This window comes from Pleurodeles waltl, chromosome 2_1, assembly GCF_031143425.1.
Source record: "Pleurodeles waltl isolate 20211129_DDA chromosome 2_1, aPleWal1.hap1.20221129, whole genome shotgun sequence".
NCBI lineage: Eukaryota > Metazoa > Chordata > Amphibia > Caudata > Salamandridae > Pleurodeles > Pleurodeles waltl.
Genome location: NC_090438.1, coordinates 685,424,843 through 685,443,957, shown reverse-complemented (window position 1 = coordinate 685,443,957; position 19,115 = coordinate 685,424,843). Strand labels below are relative to the sequence as shown.

Sequence of the window (19,115 nt, the reverse complement as noted above, 5' to 3'; positions counted from 1 at the left end):
GCAATGTCTGAAACAGGACAGGGCATCTTGTGGAGGCTGATGGGACCGTATTGATTCTGTGCAGTGTAGCGGTTAGTGAGATGATGAGGGCGTACAGCAGCTGAAGCTCGGGGCTGGCTGAATTTAGTGTCACTATGTAGAAGTTGTATCGATCACATCTGCAAGACGACACAACTGCCCTTTTCCTCTCCCTGCCGCCTCTGGCTCATGAGTTAAAGTTAAGAAGAACCAAGCTGAAAATGTAATATTTTATTGATAAATATGACTGTTATGCTTTCTTTCGTACTTCTCCCAATGTGATACATACACGTGGTTTGAATCTAATTTTTATTCAAGAATGTATGTTTTACCATATTTAATAGTCTGTCAGTCAAAAAAATGTATAAGGTTAAAATATGACCATCAAGGCACATACAAATAAATACATCGATTCCACAGTTACAAATCATCAAATCAGTCAAATAAATCAAATCAAATCAAATCATTAACATTTATAAAGCGCGCTACTCACCCGTGCGGGTCTCAAGGCGCTAGGGGGGAAAGGGGGGGTTATCGCTGCTCGAACAGCCAAGTCTTTAGGAGTCTCCGGAAAGCGGAGTGGTCCTGGGTGGTCCTGAGGCTGGTGGGGAGGGAGTTCCAGGTCTTGGCCGCCAGGAAGGAGAAAGATCTCCCACCCGCCGTGGAGCGGCGGGTGCGAGGGACGGCAGCAAGTGCGAGGCCAACGGAGCGGAGGGGGCGGGTGGGGACGTAGAAGCTGAGGCGTCTGTTGAGGTATTCCGGTCCCTTGTTGTGGAGGGCTTTGTGTGCGTGGGTGAGAAGACGGAAGGTGATCCTTTTGCTGACTGGGAGCCAATGCAGGTGTCTCAGGTGTGCGGAGATGTGGCTGTTGCGGGGTACGTCGAGGATGAGGCGGGCCGAGGCGTTTTGGATGCGTTGCAGGCGGTTTTGGAGTTTGGCGGTGGTCCCGGCGTAGAGGGTGTTGCCGTAGTCCAGGCGACTCGTGACAAGGGCGTGGGTCACGGTTTTTCTGGTGTCGGCGGGGATCCAGCGGAAGATCTTGCGGAGCATGCGGAGAGTGAGGAAGCAGGCGGAGGACACGGCGTTGACTTGCTTGGTCATGGTGAGAAGAGGGTCCAAGATGAAGCCGAGGTTGCGGGCGTGGTCTGCGGGGGTCGGTGCGGTGCCGAGGGCCGTGGGCCACCAGGAGTCGTCCCAGGCGGACGGGGTGTTGCCGAGGATGAGGACTTCCGTTTTTTCAGAGTTCAGCTTTAGGCGGCTGAGCCTCATCCAATCTGCGACGTCCTTCATACCCTCTTGTAGGTTGGTCTTGGCGCTGGCGGGGTCCTTGGTGAGGGAGAGTACAAGTTGGGTGTCGTCGGCGTAGGAGGTGATGATGATGTCGTGCTTGCGTACGATGTCGGCGAGGGGGCTCATGTAGACATTGAAGAGTGTCGGGCTGAGCGATGAGCCTTGAGGTACGCCGCAGATGATCTTGGTGGGTTCTGAGCGAAACGGAGGGAGGTAAACTCTTTGGGAGCGGTTAGCGAGGAAGGAGGCGATCCAGTCCAGGGCCTGGCCTTGGATCCCGGTGGAGCGTAGGCGGGTGATTAGGGTGCGGTGACAGACGGTGTCAAAGGCAGCCGAGAGGTCGAGGAGAATGAGGGCGACTGTTTCACCGTTGTCCATCAGGGTTCTGATGTCGTCTGTGACTGAGATGAGGGCGGTTTCCGTGCTGTGGTTGGTTCGGAATCCGGTTTGTGAAGGGTCGAGCAGGTTGTTGTCTTCCAGGAAGGTGGTCAGCTGTTTGTTGACGGTCTTTTCTATTACCTTGGCTGGGAAAGGTAGAAGAGAGATGGGGCGGAAGTTTTTCAGGTCGCTTGGGTCAGCCGTAGGCAATACATGAATACTTGCTATAGATAAGTGATTTTGAACCAGACATTAAAAAGTATAAATATTAACAAATGTATTAATTTATGAGCGCTACATCCTGCTGTACTGTGATTACTAATCATGATCATCTGACGCATTTCTTTCTCAATTTCAAAGCAGAAGAAACAAAACTTATAACGGAATAACATAGTGCTTTTGAATTTAAGCGCTGTAAATAATAATGCAAACCTTCCCGATGTTTACTTCTTGATGTATATTAAAATTCATATCATGTAAAAAGGAACATAAAAACGGGATCTTGAAGTGCAATATAATGTGCAAAAAAAGCATAAAGTGCTTTGTAGATTGAATGGAGACTCCATCACATGGGAAACATGAAAGTGAGGCAAACCAAGTGTATGAGGAAAAGCAACTAGATAGTGACTCGTACTTACTCTTAAATGAGTAAGATAAAACCTTAATTCTGGATTCTCTAGACAAGTTAAATATGGTTCAATACCTTCAGCAGCTGAAAGGGGCACATATCGAAGAGTGGAAACCCTATCAAGAGATTTTGTAATACTCTTTCGCTCTCTGTGCGAGGAACCTTCGTTTTACCAACTTCTTATCATGGGAACTAATACTACATGGGCATCAAAAAGTTGGCTTAAACCCAGATTGCAAAGGGAGTTCTTAACATATGCTATATGCCAACACATGACAAACTTAATTAAGGCAGTCCTCTACAACCTTGTGTGAGAAACATCCCGGGAAGATGGGAGCCAGGCTTACAACATCCTGTCAGCGGCCTAAACCCAAATCACTGTGAGAGATGAGGCTGGGTGTTGTCTTGGGGACTGACAAAAGTATGCACACAAATTTATTTTCGGCAGCCTACAGAGAGCACACACATGTGTAACCCCATTCCCTGCATGTACACGCTGAGAGGCATTTGTCCATATATAGAGTAGACATCTCTTGAAGTGGCTTATGACATCTCTTTTTTGAGAAGCTGACAATTGCTTCACACATGAAGCCACAATCTTCTGTGATCTTTGGGTAATTAACTGATCCCAGGTCAGATTGGCATCAAAAAGAATACCTAAGTAAATAAAACTGGAAATCTTAGAGGTAGGGGTTCCCCCAACATAACATTTTTTAGAGCAGGTGTTTTTTGGACAGCAGATCATTACAAAAGATTTTTTTGGTTAATCTGCAGATTTAGATCTCTCATAAAGTCACTAAAATCATCTAAAAGAGCCTGTAATCCTGAGTCATCCATGTAGAAGAGTACAGGGACAAGACAAAAGCCTATTTTTGGGACATCTAAAGCACAGGAAGTTAAAAATGAATCTAGAGCATTAATATAAAATAAAATTGAGAAGGGTGCTAATATACAACCCTGTTTAACCCCCCTCCACGTAACCCTTATGGGGTGGGTGCAGTCGCCAGTCTGGGTGTGACACACTTTCAAAGACATGTTCCAATGAAGGTGCTTTAACAAATTAAGTAAGGTAGGGTTAATACTTACTACTTCCATCAACTCCCCTAGTTTCCCTCTGTCCACTAAGTCAAAGGCACAGGAGAGGTCCAAAAGGCCATGTCAATGGCACCTTTTCTGGCCTTGATGATTTTCCTAAGAATAGGGACTGGTTAAGCGCTTGTTCGACATGCTAAGGCACAATCAAAATCCAAATTGGCCATCTGAGAAAAAGGAGTTGGTCTCAGCTCAGTATTCCAGTTTAGCCAAAATCACTTGCCCCAGTAATTTAGCACAAGAATCTAATAATAAGATAGGGTAATTTACAGGGCGGTTCCTATCACCTTTCTTAAAGATCGGTTCAGTTATTGATTCCCTCCATGAATCGATGGGTCCCTTCCTAATAACTGCTCTAAAAACATTAGCTAGTAGAGGAGCCTAGAAGGTACTATTAAACTTAAACAGATCAACAGGGACCACGTTGGGCTGGGCGCCTTCCGGGCCGCAGAGATGACGATGACGTCGGACACATTGGCCACACTAATGGACTCATTAAAAGATAATTTGGCAAGTGTGGATAGCACAGGGCAATCTGTAAAAAGAAGTTTCTTTGATTCTGAATTGCCGGAATCAAAGATTTGTGAGAAATGTTTAACCCAGTCATGTTCTAAAATGTGACATTCAATGCCTAAGTTAGTGCCATCAGAAAAGAAGGGACGGTATATAACCTCCCGAACAAATCTATTACCCCTTAACTCAGCAACCCCTTCTTAGTCTTCCCATGCTTTAAGTCGGATTTCCTTCTTTCCATTTTCTACAGCCTGATTATAAAATGGATTATTTGGAATAATTTTAATAGCCTTTTTAAGGGCTTAATAAGCTGTGGTGCAGTCTGAATTGAACCACCTCTTGCCTGGTTGGTCTTTTGGGGGTTTATCTCTGATTAGCATTCGGGAAGCCGATTGACACAGTGCAATAAAGCTATCTTGAATTCTAGTGGGAGCAGCCTTTTCAGAGAGACAGCACACAATATCCTAATAATTTTCCGTAACCAGGTCAAAAATAATTATTTGGATCAATCTGTTCCCACTTCATCTGAACCCCCTAATAGCAGTATAAAATACAGCGGGGTTAATTATTAACCTGGAATTAGGTCGCAGGGGGTGGAGAGGCTGATAATGATTGAGTAATGGTCGCTAAGTGGTGAGGGGCACACCTCAAAACTCCCTAATAGAGAAACCAGATCATCAAATCAAATCATTAACATTTATAAAGCGCGCTACTCACCCGTGCGGGTCTCAAGGCGCTAGGGGAAAAAGGGGGGGTTATCGCTGTTCGAACAGCCAGGTCTTTAGGAGTTTCCGGAAAGCGGAGTCGTCCTGGGTGGTCCTGAGGCTGGTGGGGAGGGAGTTCCAGGTCTTGGCCGCCAGGAAGGAGAAAGATCTCCCACCCGCCGTGGAGCGGCGGATGCGAGGGACAGCAGCGAGTGCAAGGCCAGAGGAGCGGAGGAGGCGGGTGGGGACGTAGAAGCTGAGGCGTCTGTTGAGGTATTCCGGTCCCTTGTCGTAGAGGGCTTTGTGTGCGTGGGTGAGAAGTCGGAAGGTGATCCTTTTGCTGACAGGGAGCCAATGCAGGTGTCTCAGGTGTGCGGAGATGTGGCTGCTGCGGGGTATTTCGAGGATGAGGCGGGCCGAGGCGTTTTGAATGCGTTGCAGGCGATTTTGGAGTTTGGCTGTGGTCGCGGCGTAGAGGGTGTTGCCGTAGTCCAGGCGGCTCGTGACGAGGGCGTGGGTCACGTTTTTTCTGGTGTCGGCGGGGATCCAGCGGAAGATCTTGCGGAGCATGCGGAGGGTGAGGAAGCAGGTGGAGGACACGGCGTTGACTTGCTTGGTCATGGTGAGAAGAGGGTCCAAGATGAAGCCGAGGTTGCGGGTGTGGTCTGTGGGGTCGGTGCGGTGCCGAGGGCCGTGGGCCACCAGGAGTCGTCCCAGGCGGACGGGGTGTTGCCGAGGATGAGGACTTCCGTTTTTTCAGAGTTCAGCTTTAGGCGGCTGAGCCTCATCCAATCTGCGACGTCCTTCATACCCTCTTGTAGGTTGGTCTTGGCGCTGGCGGGGTCCTTGGTGAGGGAGAGTATAAGTTGGGTGTCGTCGGCGTAGGAGGTGATGATGATGTCGTGCTTGCGTACGATGTTGGCGAGGGGGCTCATGTAGACATTGAAGAGTGTTGGGCTGAGTGATGAGCCTTGGGGTACGCCGCAGATGATCTCGGTGGGTTCTGAGCGAAACGGAGGGAGGTAAACTCTTTGGGAACGGTTTGAGAGGAAGGAGGCGATCCAGTCCAGGGCTTGGCCTTGGATCCCGGTGGAGCGGAGGCGGGTGATTAGGGTGCGGTGACAGACGGTGTCAAAGGCAGCCGAGAGGTCGAGCAGAATGAGGGCGACTGTTTCACCGTTGTCCATCAGGGTTCTGATGTCGTTAGTGACTGAGATGAGGGCGGTTTCAGTGCTGTGGTTGGTTCGGAATCCGGTTTGTGAGGGGTCGAGCAGGTTGTTGTCTTCCAGGAAGGTGGTCAGCGGTTTGTTGACAGTCTTCTCTATTACTTTGGCTGGGAAAGGCAGAAGAGAGATGGGGCGGAAGTTTTTTAGGTCGCTCGGGTCAGCCGTAGGTTTCTTTAGTAGGGCGTTGACTTCGGCGTGTTTCCAGCATTCGGGGAAGGTAGCAGAAGAAAAAGAAGAGTTGATGACGGTCTGGAGGTGCGGGACGATGATATCGTCGGCTTTGTTAAAGATGAAGTGCGGGCAGGGGTCCGAAGGGGCGCCGGAGTGGATAGAGTTCATGATGGATTTGGTTTCTTCCGTGTTGATGTGGGACCAGTTGTTGAGGGTGATGGCCGTGGATGCCGGTTCGGTGGTGTATGGATGGGTCTGGTGTCCGAAGCTGTCGTGGAGGTCGCTAATCTTGCGATGGAAGAAAGTGGCGAGGGATTCGCACAGATCCTGTGAGGGCGTGACGGCGTTGGCGTTGGCGCTGGGGTTGGAGAACTCCTTGACGATGCTGAAGAGTTCTCTGCTGTTGTGTCTGTTTTTGTCCAGTCTGTCGGTGAAAAAGTTCCTTTTGGCAGCGCGGATCAGGTGGTGGTGTTCGCAGGTAGCGTTCTTGAGGGCGGTCATGTTGTCAGCGGTGCGGTCCTTGCGCCAGGCTTTCTCAAGGGCACAACAAGTTTTCTTTGATTCTTTGAGGGTGTCAGAGAACCAGAGAGGTTTTTTGGTGTTGGTCTGTCGATGCGTGCGTTTGAGGGGAGCAAGGATGTCTGCGCAGTTGGAGATCCAGTTTGTGAGGTTGAGGGATGCGTCGTTGGGGTCGGTGGTGAGGGTGGGTTGGTTGGCGGCGAGTGCGGAGAAGAGTTGCTCTTCGGGGATCTTGTTCCACTGTTGACGAGGGATGGGTTGGGTGCGGAGGTGGCGGGTCTCGCGTCGGAATGTGAAGTGGACGCAGCTGTGGTCGGTCCAGTGTAGGGCGGAGGCGTGGCTGAAGAAGACGTGCTTGCTGGCGGAGAAGATGGGGTCAAGCGTGTGTCCGGCGATGTGGGTGGCGGTGTTCACCAGTTGTTTGAGGCCGAGGTTGGCGAGGTTGTCGAGCAGGGTGGTGGTGTTGGGGTCGTTGTTTTGTTCCAGATGGAAGTTGAGGTCACCTAGGAGGATGTAGTCCGGCGAGGCGAGGGCGTGCGGGGAGATGAAGTCGGCGATGGCGTCGCTGAAAGGGACGCGTGGCCCGGGAGGACGGTAGACGAGGGATCCTCTGAGGGTGGTCCTCGGATCGGTGCGAATCTGAAAATGCAGGTGTTCAGCGGCGGGAGGTGGTGACGCTGATGGAGTCTTTGAAGATGATGGCGATACCTCCTCCTACCTGGTTGGTGCGGTCTTTTCTGGAGATCTTGTAGCCTTCGGGGATGGCAGTGGCGATGTCAGGGGCCGAGGAGGCGTTCATCCAGGTCTCCGTGATGAAGGCGACGTCCGGTGCTATGGAGTCCAGGAGGTCCCAGAGTACAATGGCGTGTTTGTGGACGGAGCGAGCGTTGACTAGGATGCACTTGAGGTGGTTGATGACGCGTGGGCTTGTGGTCGTGGTTGTTGCGTGGTGGAAGGTGCGTTTGCAGGAGTTGCAGGCGAAGGGTCCATGGGTGCGTTTGGGGTGAGCTTGGAAGCAGGTGTTGGAGCGTCCTGGGTTGAGGGCGTGGAGGGTGGTGGGGTCGTAGCGGGTCAGCGGGGCTTGGGAGAGCTGGGGACCAGGGGTCGTGGCGCTGGGCGCGGGCCAGGCGCGGACGGGTGCCATATGAGGTAGGAGGGGGGGGGAGGGGTCAGGTGGGGGCGAATGGGAGCTGGGGGGCGTGCAGGAGGTCGCGGCGGGAAAGCGCGAGGGAGGGGGGGACAGGTAGAGTGAGAAGAGCTGGGGGAGGGGTGTTTAAGGGTGGAGAGGGGTGAGTGTTAGGAGGTTTAGGAGATAAGGGAGAAAGATAGGAGTAGGGTTGAGAAGATAGGGGAGGGGGGTTGTAGAGGTGGGTGAGGGTGAGAGGTAGAGTGAGAGGATAGGAAGATAGGTAATAGAGGGGGTGAGGGAGGGGGGGGAGAGATAGAGAAATAGATAGAGAAAATAGATAGGGAAATCGATAGATAGGGAAATAGATAGAGAGATAGGAAGATAGGAGGAGGTGGAGAGTGAGGGAGTTAGATAGTGGGATAGAGAGATAGAGAGATAGGTAGATAGGAGGAGTGAGGGAGGTAGATAGTGAACGGGTTAGATAGGAGAGATAGAGAGGGGGATGCAAGTGGGGGAGGGGGATGAGGCAGGAGCAGGAGGGCAGGCGCGGGGGGAAGAGGACGGAGGAGGCAGAAGAGCCGAAGACAAGAAGAACAGAAGAACAGAAGAACAGAAGAACAGAAGAACAGAAGACCGGAAGGAGAGAAGAAAGGAAGATCAGAAGACCGGAAGGAGAGAAGAAAGGAAGACCGGAAGAACACAGAAGAACATAGAAGAACACAGAAGAACACAGAAGAACACAGAAGAACACAGAAGAAGATACAGAAAAACGAAGAACAGAGGGCAGAAGACCACAGAAGAAGATGAGGAAGAAGAGAAGAAGAGTGAAGACGGGGGAAAGAAGAGTACAGAAGAAGATTACAGACGAGGAGCAAGGAGGAAGAACAGAAGAACAGAGAAGAAGAAAAGAAGCAGGAGCAGGAGAGAGGGTGAGTAGCGTGGGGCAGAGCGAGGGGTTGGGAGGGGGGGGGGTACTTACTGTGAGGTGGGTCTCAGGAACTCAGGAACCTGGAGGAGCTGTAGCGGCAGGGGGAGCGACCTACCCTTGGGTCAAGGGTCGCTACCACTGTCGCGCAGCGGCCGCCATATGAGGTAGGGGGGGTGGTCAGGTGGGGGCGAATGGGAGCTGGGGGGCGGGGGCGTGCAGGAGGTCGCGGCGGGAAAGCGCGAGGGAGGGGGGGACAGGTAGAGTGAGAAGAGCTGGGGAGGGGGGTTTAAGGGTGGAGGGGGGTGAGTGTTAGGAGGTTTAGGAGATAAGGGAGAAAGATAGGAGTAGGGTTGAGAAGATAGGGGAGGGGGGGTTGTAGAGGTGGGTGAGGGTGAGAGGTAGAGTGAGAGGATAGGAAGATAGGTAATAGAGGGGGTGAGGGAGGGGGGAGAGATAGAGAAATAGATAGAGAAAATAGATAGGGAAATCGATAGATAGGGAAATAGATAGAGAGATAGGAAGATAGGAGGAGGTGGAGAGTGAGGGAGTTAGATAGTGGGATAGAGAGATAGAGAGATAGGTAGATAGGAGGAGTGAGGGAGGTAGATAGTGAACAGGTTAGATAGGAGAGATAGAGAGGGGGATGCGAGTGGGGGAGGGGGATGAGGCAGGAGAAGGAGGGCAGGCGCGGGGGGAAGAGGACGGAGGAGGCAGAAAAGCCGAAGACAAGAAGAACAGAAGAACAGAAGAACAGAAGAACAGAAGACCGGAAGGAGAGAAGAAAGGAAGATCAGAAGACCGGAAGGAGAGAAGAAAGGAAGACCGGAAGAACACAGAAGAACATAGAAGAACACAGAAGAACACAGAAGAACACAGAAGAAGATACAGAAAAACGAAGAACAGAGGGCAGAAGACCACAGAAGAAGATGAGGAAGAAGAGAAGAAGAGTGAAGACGGGGGAAAGAAGAGTACAGAAGAAGATTACAGACGAGGAGCGAGGAGGAAGAACAGAAGAACAGAGAAGAAGAAAAGAAGCAGGAGAGAGGGTGAGAAGCGCGGGGCAGAGCGAGGGGCTGGGAGGGGGGGGGTACTTACTGTGAGGTGGGTCTCAGGAACTCAGGAACCTGGAGGAGCTGTAGTGGCAGGGGGAGCGACCTACCCATGGGTCAAGGGTCGCTACCACTGTCGCGCAGCGGCCGCCATATGAGGTAGCATGGGGGGGGAGGGGTCAGGTGGGGGCGAAAAGTAAAATGAAGTCAATCACGCTACCTGTATTTCTAGTCACAAATGAAGGGGGGTTAATAAAGCTTGGTTTGTATAAATATGAGGAAAACGACAAATCATAAGTGAGTGCTAATCGATTCAAAGCTTCCCCATGTGCTGTATGTGTAAAATGGCTAGTGTTTGCGCCCTTTCCATCTGTAATTCCACAAACCTGATTACCGCTATGGGTACACCTGCCAATATTAAAATTGCCTGCCCGCATGAGGGAAACATGATTTTTCCCATAGACAATAATTTCCCTACAACGGCTTCCAATTAATCTATAATGCCAACTGGCTGTACAGAGAAAAGTTATAATAACAATTAATTACAATTATATTAACTGAATTTGACAGTGACAACTTTAAAATGTGGTAACGGGCTGGAAAAGAAGACCTTGACATTCAGATTCCTTAAAGTCATGGACACTAGAATAATACGTCCACATTTACCTCTACCTGCAGCTCATGGGACAGCAGGCGAACAAAATGATTTGAAACCCTCCACATGAATCGGGTTAATGTACCACGTCTCTTGGCAACAAATTATCTATGTATGAAAGATATCCAATTCTCATTACTTAATTTCTGGTGAATCCCTGCAATATTCCATGATAAAAAAAAATGAAAATCCAAAGATGGCAACTGGAGATTGGGCCATTCCTGATTTTGGAGTCGCCAGAGAGTCAATGAGGGAGGTCAAAAAAAGATTCAGGGTGAATGGAGGAGCCCGTAATTGGGGACACACTGGGCTAAAAGACGTTGACCGTCAATAAGTATCTGATATGCTTTGCAAAGGTTCAAAACGGTTGCAAGTGGAGATTAGAGCCAGGGACGGGATGAATTGAGGGTTGCTCCAAGTAGGTCTATGCCAGTTATTGGTTGTGGGTTCTATTAAATGTGGGTGATAGAAGAAGCCTAATGCAAAGGCACATATTTTAGGAGGTTGATGTGGTAAATGAGCCAAAGGAGACAGCAAGAAGCTAACACAGTTGGGATTCTTTAAATTTGAGACCACACAGTCCCTCCATGAATTTGTTGGTGAAGAACCCACCCATCTTACCCTTCAAGCCATAATGATTTTTAGAAAGGCTGGAGGGCTGGGGGTCGTTCTGTGATCCAGTTTTAGGGCTCAGGGCAGGGGTTTGTTATTTTTTAAAAGGGCTGTTGTTGCGCTGGTGTCCTGTTTTGGAGCTCAGGGCTGGGGTCAGGTATTTTGTAGAAGGGCTGTGGGTCAAGGAAAACCTTTATCACGCATATGCCTTGAACAATCATGCTTTTACAACAAAATCTGTTGTAAAGGCATGCATTGGAAAGCAATATTCATTGTAAAAAAATATGTGGTAAAGGTTATGCGGGTAATGGCGTTCGCATTGTAACACACGTGTGGGAATGGCATGCGTTGCAAAGGAATGCATTGTTCCGTCATACAAACAATAATAGCATAGCATCTGCAATATTATTTGGTTGAACAGGGAGCCCCAAGGGTTGTGCTGCAGGTAATGTGGGAGGGTCAGCTTCTATACTGCTTTTATACGGTTTTCCACCAACTTAACTTGGGTGGAGATGGCGCCCATCGCTGTAGTAAGGCAGGAAGTGATGAAATGAGGAGAGCCTGTGCCCCTTTTCCCCTCCCTTGGTTAGTGGCATGCTCTTCTTCCCCATATATTAGGACACCAAAGATACTCTACTAAGAATGAGGGAGGTAAATCACGTCTCGTAAATATTGCACCTTACACCAGCAAAAAAGCAGGTAGTCAAAGGCGAGACAAGAATAATTTCATACACCGACCTTACTGTTTTTCTCTATCGTACCCTAGAAGACCACAGGGATACATTAATACCTTCAGCACAAAGAAACAAGACCAAGAGCCGTGGCCCAGCCCAGCCTCTCCCAGCCACTGACAGGTGCAGAAGGGCCTGGTCTTGGCCTGGGCATAACCTGTCCTGGTCCTGGGCAGCAGGGCTTCTCTGGCGCTCTTGTAGTGCTCACATGTGCTGCAGGGTCCTCCCCCGCAGAGACTTATGGGACTTGCAGTCCACCAACAAACATGGCAGCTCCCAACAGCAACAATGTTTGGCCCCCACACCACATTTAATAAAAACGTTCCAATAATAATGTAGAACAAACCATGTAGAATATGAAGCAATTATGTATAACACATCCTCTTGGGAATGCTGTGCAATCCTCAACTGAGAGAAAGCAGGAGAGGTGCAACATTTACTTTATAGCTCTCTGAAAAGAGCTAGTTAACAGGACGTTTCTACCGCTCTGCGATTCGATGCATTACATATGAATAGCTGCATGTGTGCACTGTGCACCAGTCCTTGTCATTTAAATAAATGTGTTGTGTAGAAAAAGGCTCGGTTTTTGAGAGCAGGAGAAGGTTGTATGTTAAAGTATCGCGGTCAATAATATCGACCTGCACGTGTATCAACTCCAGAATATTGACTGCCAACGTATCAACTAGCTAAGCATACACTCGGAGTACATATTTACTATTACTTACTCCACATCTACTTACCTTGACAATATATTGGTTGTTGATGTTGTGCAACTCACACAGGTCCAGATGGGCATAACAAACTTGGGCCCATATTTATACTTTTTTCGCGCCGCATGTGCGTCGTTTTTTTGAAGTTTGTGCTGCTTTTTCGTAAAAAAATGACGCAATTGTGGCGCTAAAAAAGTATAACTATGGGCCTTGATATTTTGGACAGTGGCGTAACAAAGGCCCCTGCAGGCCCCGTGGTGCGGGGGGGGGGCCTCAGCTCCGGGGAGCCCCCTCGGCTCAGTGCCCTGACCTGAGAGCTCCTGGTTGAGTTCGGAGGGGGTATATCGTTAGGCCCCTGGTTTTGGTAGAACACCAGGAGAAATGAAAGAGACGCTTTACTTCTTACTGAATACCGAAAAAGCAGGTCCTAAGGAATTTTTGAACAAAGGAAAACAAACCTGGCGTCCCCTTGAAGTGGTACGTCAAGGACAAAAAGCATGCCCTCCTATTTCAAGGTCTTCCTGTTAGTAACTGTAGCACATAAATAAAACGTCCCCAAACAATAAAAATGTTATCTTCCTGATGGAAGGAAGTTGACCAAGAAGGAATTGACGTCCTTCCCTTCATCAAAAATTGACATTTGCCTTTCTTTTCCATAACTGGGAAATGCAACAATATCTCGAGATTTCCAGGTTTCACACAATGGAGATAAAGTAACTAAGCAGCCCTGCGTCTCCGCTTTAATAAACAGTATTTGTTTGGCCTACCAAGGGAGTCCTGTGTGGTTCCTTTAAACTTAAAATCACACATTTGCCTGAGCTCTGGGCCTCCATTCAGCATGATGTTTGCTTTGTACATATTTTTACTTTTAAAACACCAAGCCAAATTAGAATTAAATCAAACTCTGGCATTCACATTCATGTACACCATGCTATGCCACCCTGTCACAGAACATCTAATTACCAGCCAGCTATAGTTAATATCCTCAGTACAATATGAAATATATAGGTGACAGAGTACCCACTAGTCTACATCAAAAGGACATTGCAAGTAACTGAGGCATTTTTATAACTATATAGAGGAATATAGCTGAAAGCCAGTTACCCTTATAACATCAAGGTACTTCGAACTGTGTACACTGGCGCTTATTTTATTTCTTATAATATGCGATGACACAATGACCATGACAAGACGCTTAAATAAACTTATTTCAACCCGAAAATAAACACACCAATATGCAGCTTATAGCCGAATGCAGAAGCAGTTCAATATGTCACTTTCAAAAGGGACTGCATTTCAGAATGAGTGGCATCATGCAAGTTGATTCCTGCTCTTCTGTAATGAATTCCAGCACTGTGATAAACAGGAATACTGACTCCTCGTCAGCTAATGGCTGCATATTTTAACTGGAGAACATGTCAAAAGCAAAAGCTGAAAAGCAATTCATCCCTTTAATTAAAAGCAGCTGTAATTCCGGTCAACGACCGGCCCTGCACACAGTCTGCGGACAGCAGGCACTGTATGTCACTTTACTATAATATGTTATTACAGTAGAGTAGTGATATAATAACTGGACTGTGATAATAACATGACAGAGCTTTTTTAAAATGAATATTACAGGCTTTCATGTATTATCGCGTACAGGTTGGGGCAAACTGTCTAACCAAGCTCCCTCGATGATATAAACTGATTGAAAGATGCTGTTTTTACTCTTGACTTAGGTTTTATGTTCATGCATGTTCCAAAACTGAATAGGAAAAGGTAATCTGGTGGAGTAATGTCAGTTCACAACATGCCATATCAGTGTACCGCTTCCCATCCCCGTGCATGGGGCCACAAGGTGTGGCAATGCTGCCAGCCTTGCACTGTTATGGAACTGTAAATTACGGATCTCACTAGTACCACACTTCAAGGGTGGGCATTTCATGTGTCAGAAAGATAAAAGACTGAGGCCTTTATTACATGGCTGGCGGTCTTACCTCCGCGGACCCGGCGGTAAGGACAACCACATCATGAGTTGTGGGGCTTGGCAGACACCAAGCCTCCACAACCCCACCCTGCCCGCTGGTGCAGACGCACGGACGCGGCCGGTGGTGTGCACCTCCAACCCAGCGACAGGCCTCAGCCTGCCGGCCGGAATACATAGCTGCAGACCGACAGACTTTCCATGGCGGTCACCCCACCACGAAAACCCTGGCGGTCATGCACCAGACGACAGGAATCCCTATTCCTGTCACCGGCACACACATGCACACATGTTCCCACACATGCACACCCCAGCCCCTTCACGCATGCCTGCATTCACAGACACACCCTTCAGCATATGCATACATCCACAGACACCCCACTCACTCGCATTCATCCACAAAGACACCCCCACCCACTTGCATTCATCCACAAAGACACCCCCACTCACTCGTCTTCATCCACTGACACCCTCACTCATTCACATTCATCCAGACACCCCATATATGCGCACATATATGCACACATTCACATTCAATCACATACACACACTCACTCACACTACACCCCCCTCCGCATAAATGCACACACGCACACATAGACATCCCCCCTTTCAGACAACCACTTACCTTCTCCGTCGAGGAGGTCGTCCGGGAGGGGATGTGTCCTGATGGTCTTGCATCACCAGCACCACCACGCCCTGCCTTATTACGGCTTGTAATATGTTGTAATATGGTGGGCGGAGTCCTGCTGCCATGGCGGTGCTGGTGATGCACCCCTCTTCAGAGTCAGACTTCTGCCCAGCAATGGGCAGAAGTCCTCCAAAGACTCTTAATATGGCAGGTAACAGATCGCCAGCACTGGCAGTCTGTTGCATGCAGCGGCTTCGGCGGTCTTGGAAAAAGACTGTTGAAGTCATAATGAGGCCCTGAGTCTTTTACCTCTCTGACTTTCAGGTTGCACACTGTTCACTGCACAGAATGAACAGCTTAGATTTTTGTCAGTGAATTTTAGATCTGGCATTAGCCAAGACCTTTGATTTTTCTAATATTTTATTAATAACATATTTGTCTGTGTAGTTTTACAGTCAGCTCTCTTCATCTATTTGTCTGTAATTGTGTCATTCATATTTTTGTTCTGCCACTATAGCATACAGCATGTGGTAATGAGTTAGCACAATTCAGTCACTGGCTAATTTCACTGTGAATAACACAATTCTTCCATTTCACTAGGAACACATCCACACTTAAATTAGTTTCTTTAGGTGCCAGGCACTGCTATGGCAACATATGCTCTTGGAAAACAAAGTACTTTTGCTTTTAACCAATGTTTGTTTTTACATTGATGAGTGCCCACCAGCTTTCACAACAATAACGTTTTGATAAAACCATTACACAACAAAACAAGCATTGACAACGCTAGATCTATGGGCTTTGCTAATGCTTGTTTTGGGGCCTGATTTAGATCCTGGCGGAAGGGGATATCCCATAATATCCTATAGAGAGTGCAATACAGCGGAAGGGATGTGCGTCATGCTTGTGAGTGAGTATTCCACCCGCTGAGATCTAAATCAGGCCCTTTGTTGTATCAGGAAGTGCCAACCTGATAATCTACTTCTAAAGCAGAGAGCACAGTTCAGATCACTGATGTCTGACACAGGTCGTAGGGATTTCCATCAATAATTGCAAAAGACGTTCTTGGTACTATAATCTGTAGGCACAAAAGGCAAAATGTGATAGCTGTATTTAAGAATTAGCTTTGCCAACTAACTCTAAGAATCTGGGTATGGCAGTTAACTCAGCAAACTGTAAAATATACCCCACAAAGCAAGTTTGCACTATGCAAAATCTTATTTTGCGCTGATGGGCACATGTACAAAATTGCAACATTTTATTTTGAGCTGAATGTCACATGCAGTGCTTATTTTTAGCAGTTGGTGACCAGTGGGCCCCCCCAGCACTTATGGGGAACAGCACTAATATTTCCTCGTCAGTCATTTCCAGAGTGAAAGAGAGGAAAAAACAAACGGGAAAGACAGAGGAAATGAAAGATGGAAAGTCTGTTAGAAAGGGTAATGGAGGAACCTGCAAGAGTGAGATAAGGGGCAGGGAGTGTCTGATATTAGATTAAAGCGACATGATGTGGATGCCAGACTATGCAGCCTTGGTATTCGGTGTACTGACATGTATTTGCGCCGGCTGCGGTCTTCTGAGCAGAGCTTTGGGCATCATTACTCATTTTTTTTAAACAAATGAAGCATTGGGTACATGTGCCTTTCAACACAGATGTTAAAGCATGGTAAAGGCTATGATCTGGTGGGATTAACATGGGTTTATAGACTTTTCATGTCTGTGTTTGGTTACAGCATTTCTACTCCCTGTATTGACAGACTGATCAACCCAGACTTTTAAATTCAGGTAAATAAGAAGTGGCCTGTGTGGGGAAATATCTAAGTATCATTCCACTTTCGTAAATCTATGGGTTTGTGCAAAATGCTATGTCCAACAAAAAATAAAAAGCTGAATACAGCACTTCCTCGATCCCTTGCAAGATGGCTAGCTCTGCCTCCCATCAAGGCACAAAACATCAGAAGAATGAAGCCCTTAAAGGGCAATTTTCTGATTGTCGATTATATAATTTACTGTGATTGCCTCTCCACTCCAGGAAAGACTGAATTGTTTAATTACTCTTGCCTTCCATCTTTTATCTACCTTCCAATCACCACCCATTGTGCATTCCTCCAATCATTCATCTCCCCTCAGCCAATCCAGTGTTAGTCACACTTCATGTAATATTACATCTCTGTACCATGCTTCTATATCAGTGGTTCCTAACCTTTTGACTTCTGTGGACCACCACTTTATCTTTACTGGAATCTGGGGACCCCCACTGACATTATTGGAATCCGGGGACCCCCTAATGAGTCATTACTAAAAGCTGGGACCTAATCAGTTCATATATTTTAATTTTCTAAGCAGTCGCGGACCCCTTGAGGAGGCTTTGTGGACCCCCAGGGGTCCCCGGACCACAGGTTGGGACCCACTGTTCTATATCATAGGGCTCGTATTACTGTGCCGGGGCATAAGTGAGTGAAAATACATTGAAACACAAAAACCTGATGAAAGGTCTGAGGAAGAGAAGTAGGATAAGTGGATAACCACCCGGGTTGTCAGGAGCCTCCAGAGAAGCCAAGGCATTACCAGCCCCAAACCTCAGTAGCCAGAAAGGAGCAGCAAAGAGGGCTAAGTGGGTGGACAACATGGCTGCCGGAAAGCAGCAGAGAATTGTGGAATTCTGCATTACAGAAAAAAAGCCTCAGGCTTTCTTGCTTTCCAACCATGTCTTTAACCCCATAGGTGTGGGCGTCGGTGCCGACACCCGCACACCCTCCCGGATGCAGGTCACGACCAGTGGCTGACACCAGGAAGGGGTTTGAAAAATCCTCCGCTGCATCACATCGGAGGATTTATTTTAATTTAAAACCCTCTCGGGAGACACAGAAGAGCTTCCCTATCCCCCCACCCGTCCCTCTGTGACGTCAGCACGCTGCGAGGCACGCTGATGTCACACTTTGCTTTCCCCACCGGAGCAGGAAGCAGCAGGTAAGGCCGCTCTCTACTCTGGTGGGGAAAATGGGCCCAAAGGGCCTCCGCACCATTCTGGAAGGCCTCGGTTGAAAGGGGAGATTCTCCCCTTTCAAATGAGGCCTTCCTGAAATGGTTTCCTGGCCGTGGATCCATGGCCAGGAATCCCCACTGGACACCAGGGATCAGGGATGTCTGTGGACCCAAATCTGATTGAATGATTGTCATTCATTTTAGATCTGCAGGCCCAAAGCTGGGTCCATGGACTTAAGCCTCTGACTGGCGGGCTGCACAAGAGAAACAAACGTAGCAGCAGTGATTACAGACTACAAAGCTCAGTCCCTGCATTATGTAGCAAAAAATGAAAACAAACATTGGGGTAATGATAGCATTTCCTGAGTCCCTAGCTGATGTGGGGGTGGTGGAGATCAATTGAGATAATCCCTTTGCCCCCCCCCCAACCCTAATTTTTCAAAACTCCATTTTGCAGTGGGGTTTGTGTGCCCAGAGGCAGGGTTCACAGACAAACAGCAAGGACCTGAGGTTCGATGATGTTCGATGATGCTGCCTCATGGTCTGCAATAACAAGATCAAGAGATCTTGGACACTTTGTGGTTCCCCTTGACCGATTAATGGAAGCAGGACGGGGCTCATGAACCATTTAGGAGACCCAAACCATGCCAAAAAGTACCTAAAGAGTCAAATAATAATAATAATGAAAATAAATACTTATAATAAATAAAAGAGGTTCATCACCTGCAGCGGTTTGCCTAGCCTCCGGGGCACATGACAAAAGGTCTTGTGTGGTGGAAATTGGCCACCTGTGGAGGTCTGGCAGCAGGGCCTCACTGCAAAGGCCAAGTCCTGGGATTGGTTCCTTGCTGCCAGTGGCCATCCTCCCATGCACAATTGGTGGCCATGACAGCACGGTCTTACTGCCTGCAGCCGTTGACTGACCTACACTGCACATGGCCAAAAAGTCAAAAGGCTGTGTGCAGCAAGGTAGGGTATACTTTCATAGAACTTGGATGTAGTTTATAGTCAGAAAATACCCAGAGTTTCACTAAAAAAGTACCATAAAATTAAAGTGTTGGTTAAATGTGGTTATAACATTTCAGTGTAAGTTTAAAAAAAATTCTGAACTTCACTTAAAAAAACCCAGTAAATGTTATGCCTACAACTTAAAACTGAAAAACGATTGAAAGCACCAAGT

At 48.1% G+C, this 19,115-nt stretch overlaps 1 protein-coding gene across 7 annotated transcripts in view; it reads right to left on the bottom strand.

Moving 5' to 3' along the window:
* Positions 1-19,115, bottom strand: part of COBL (cordon-bleu WH2 repeat protein) — an 890,550-nt gene that overhangs the window by 293,960 nt on the left and 577,475 nt on the right. The window lies entirely within an intron of this gene.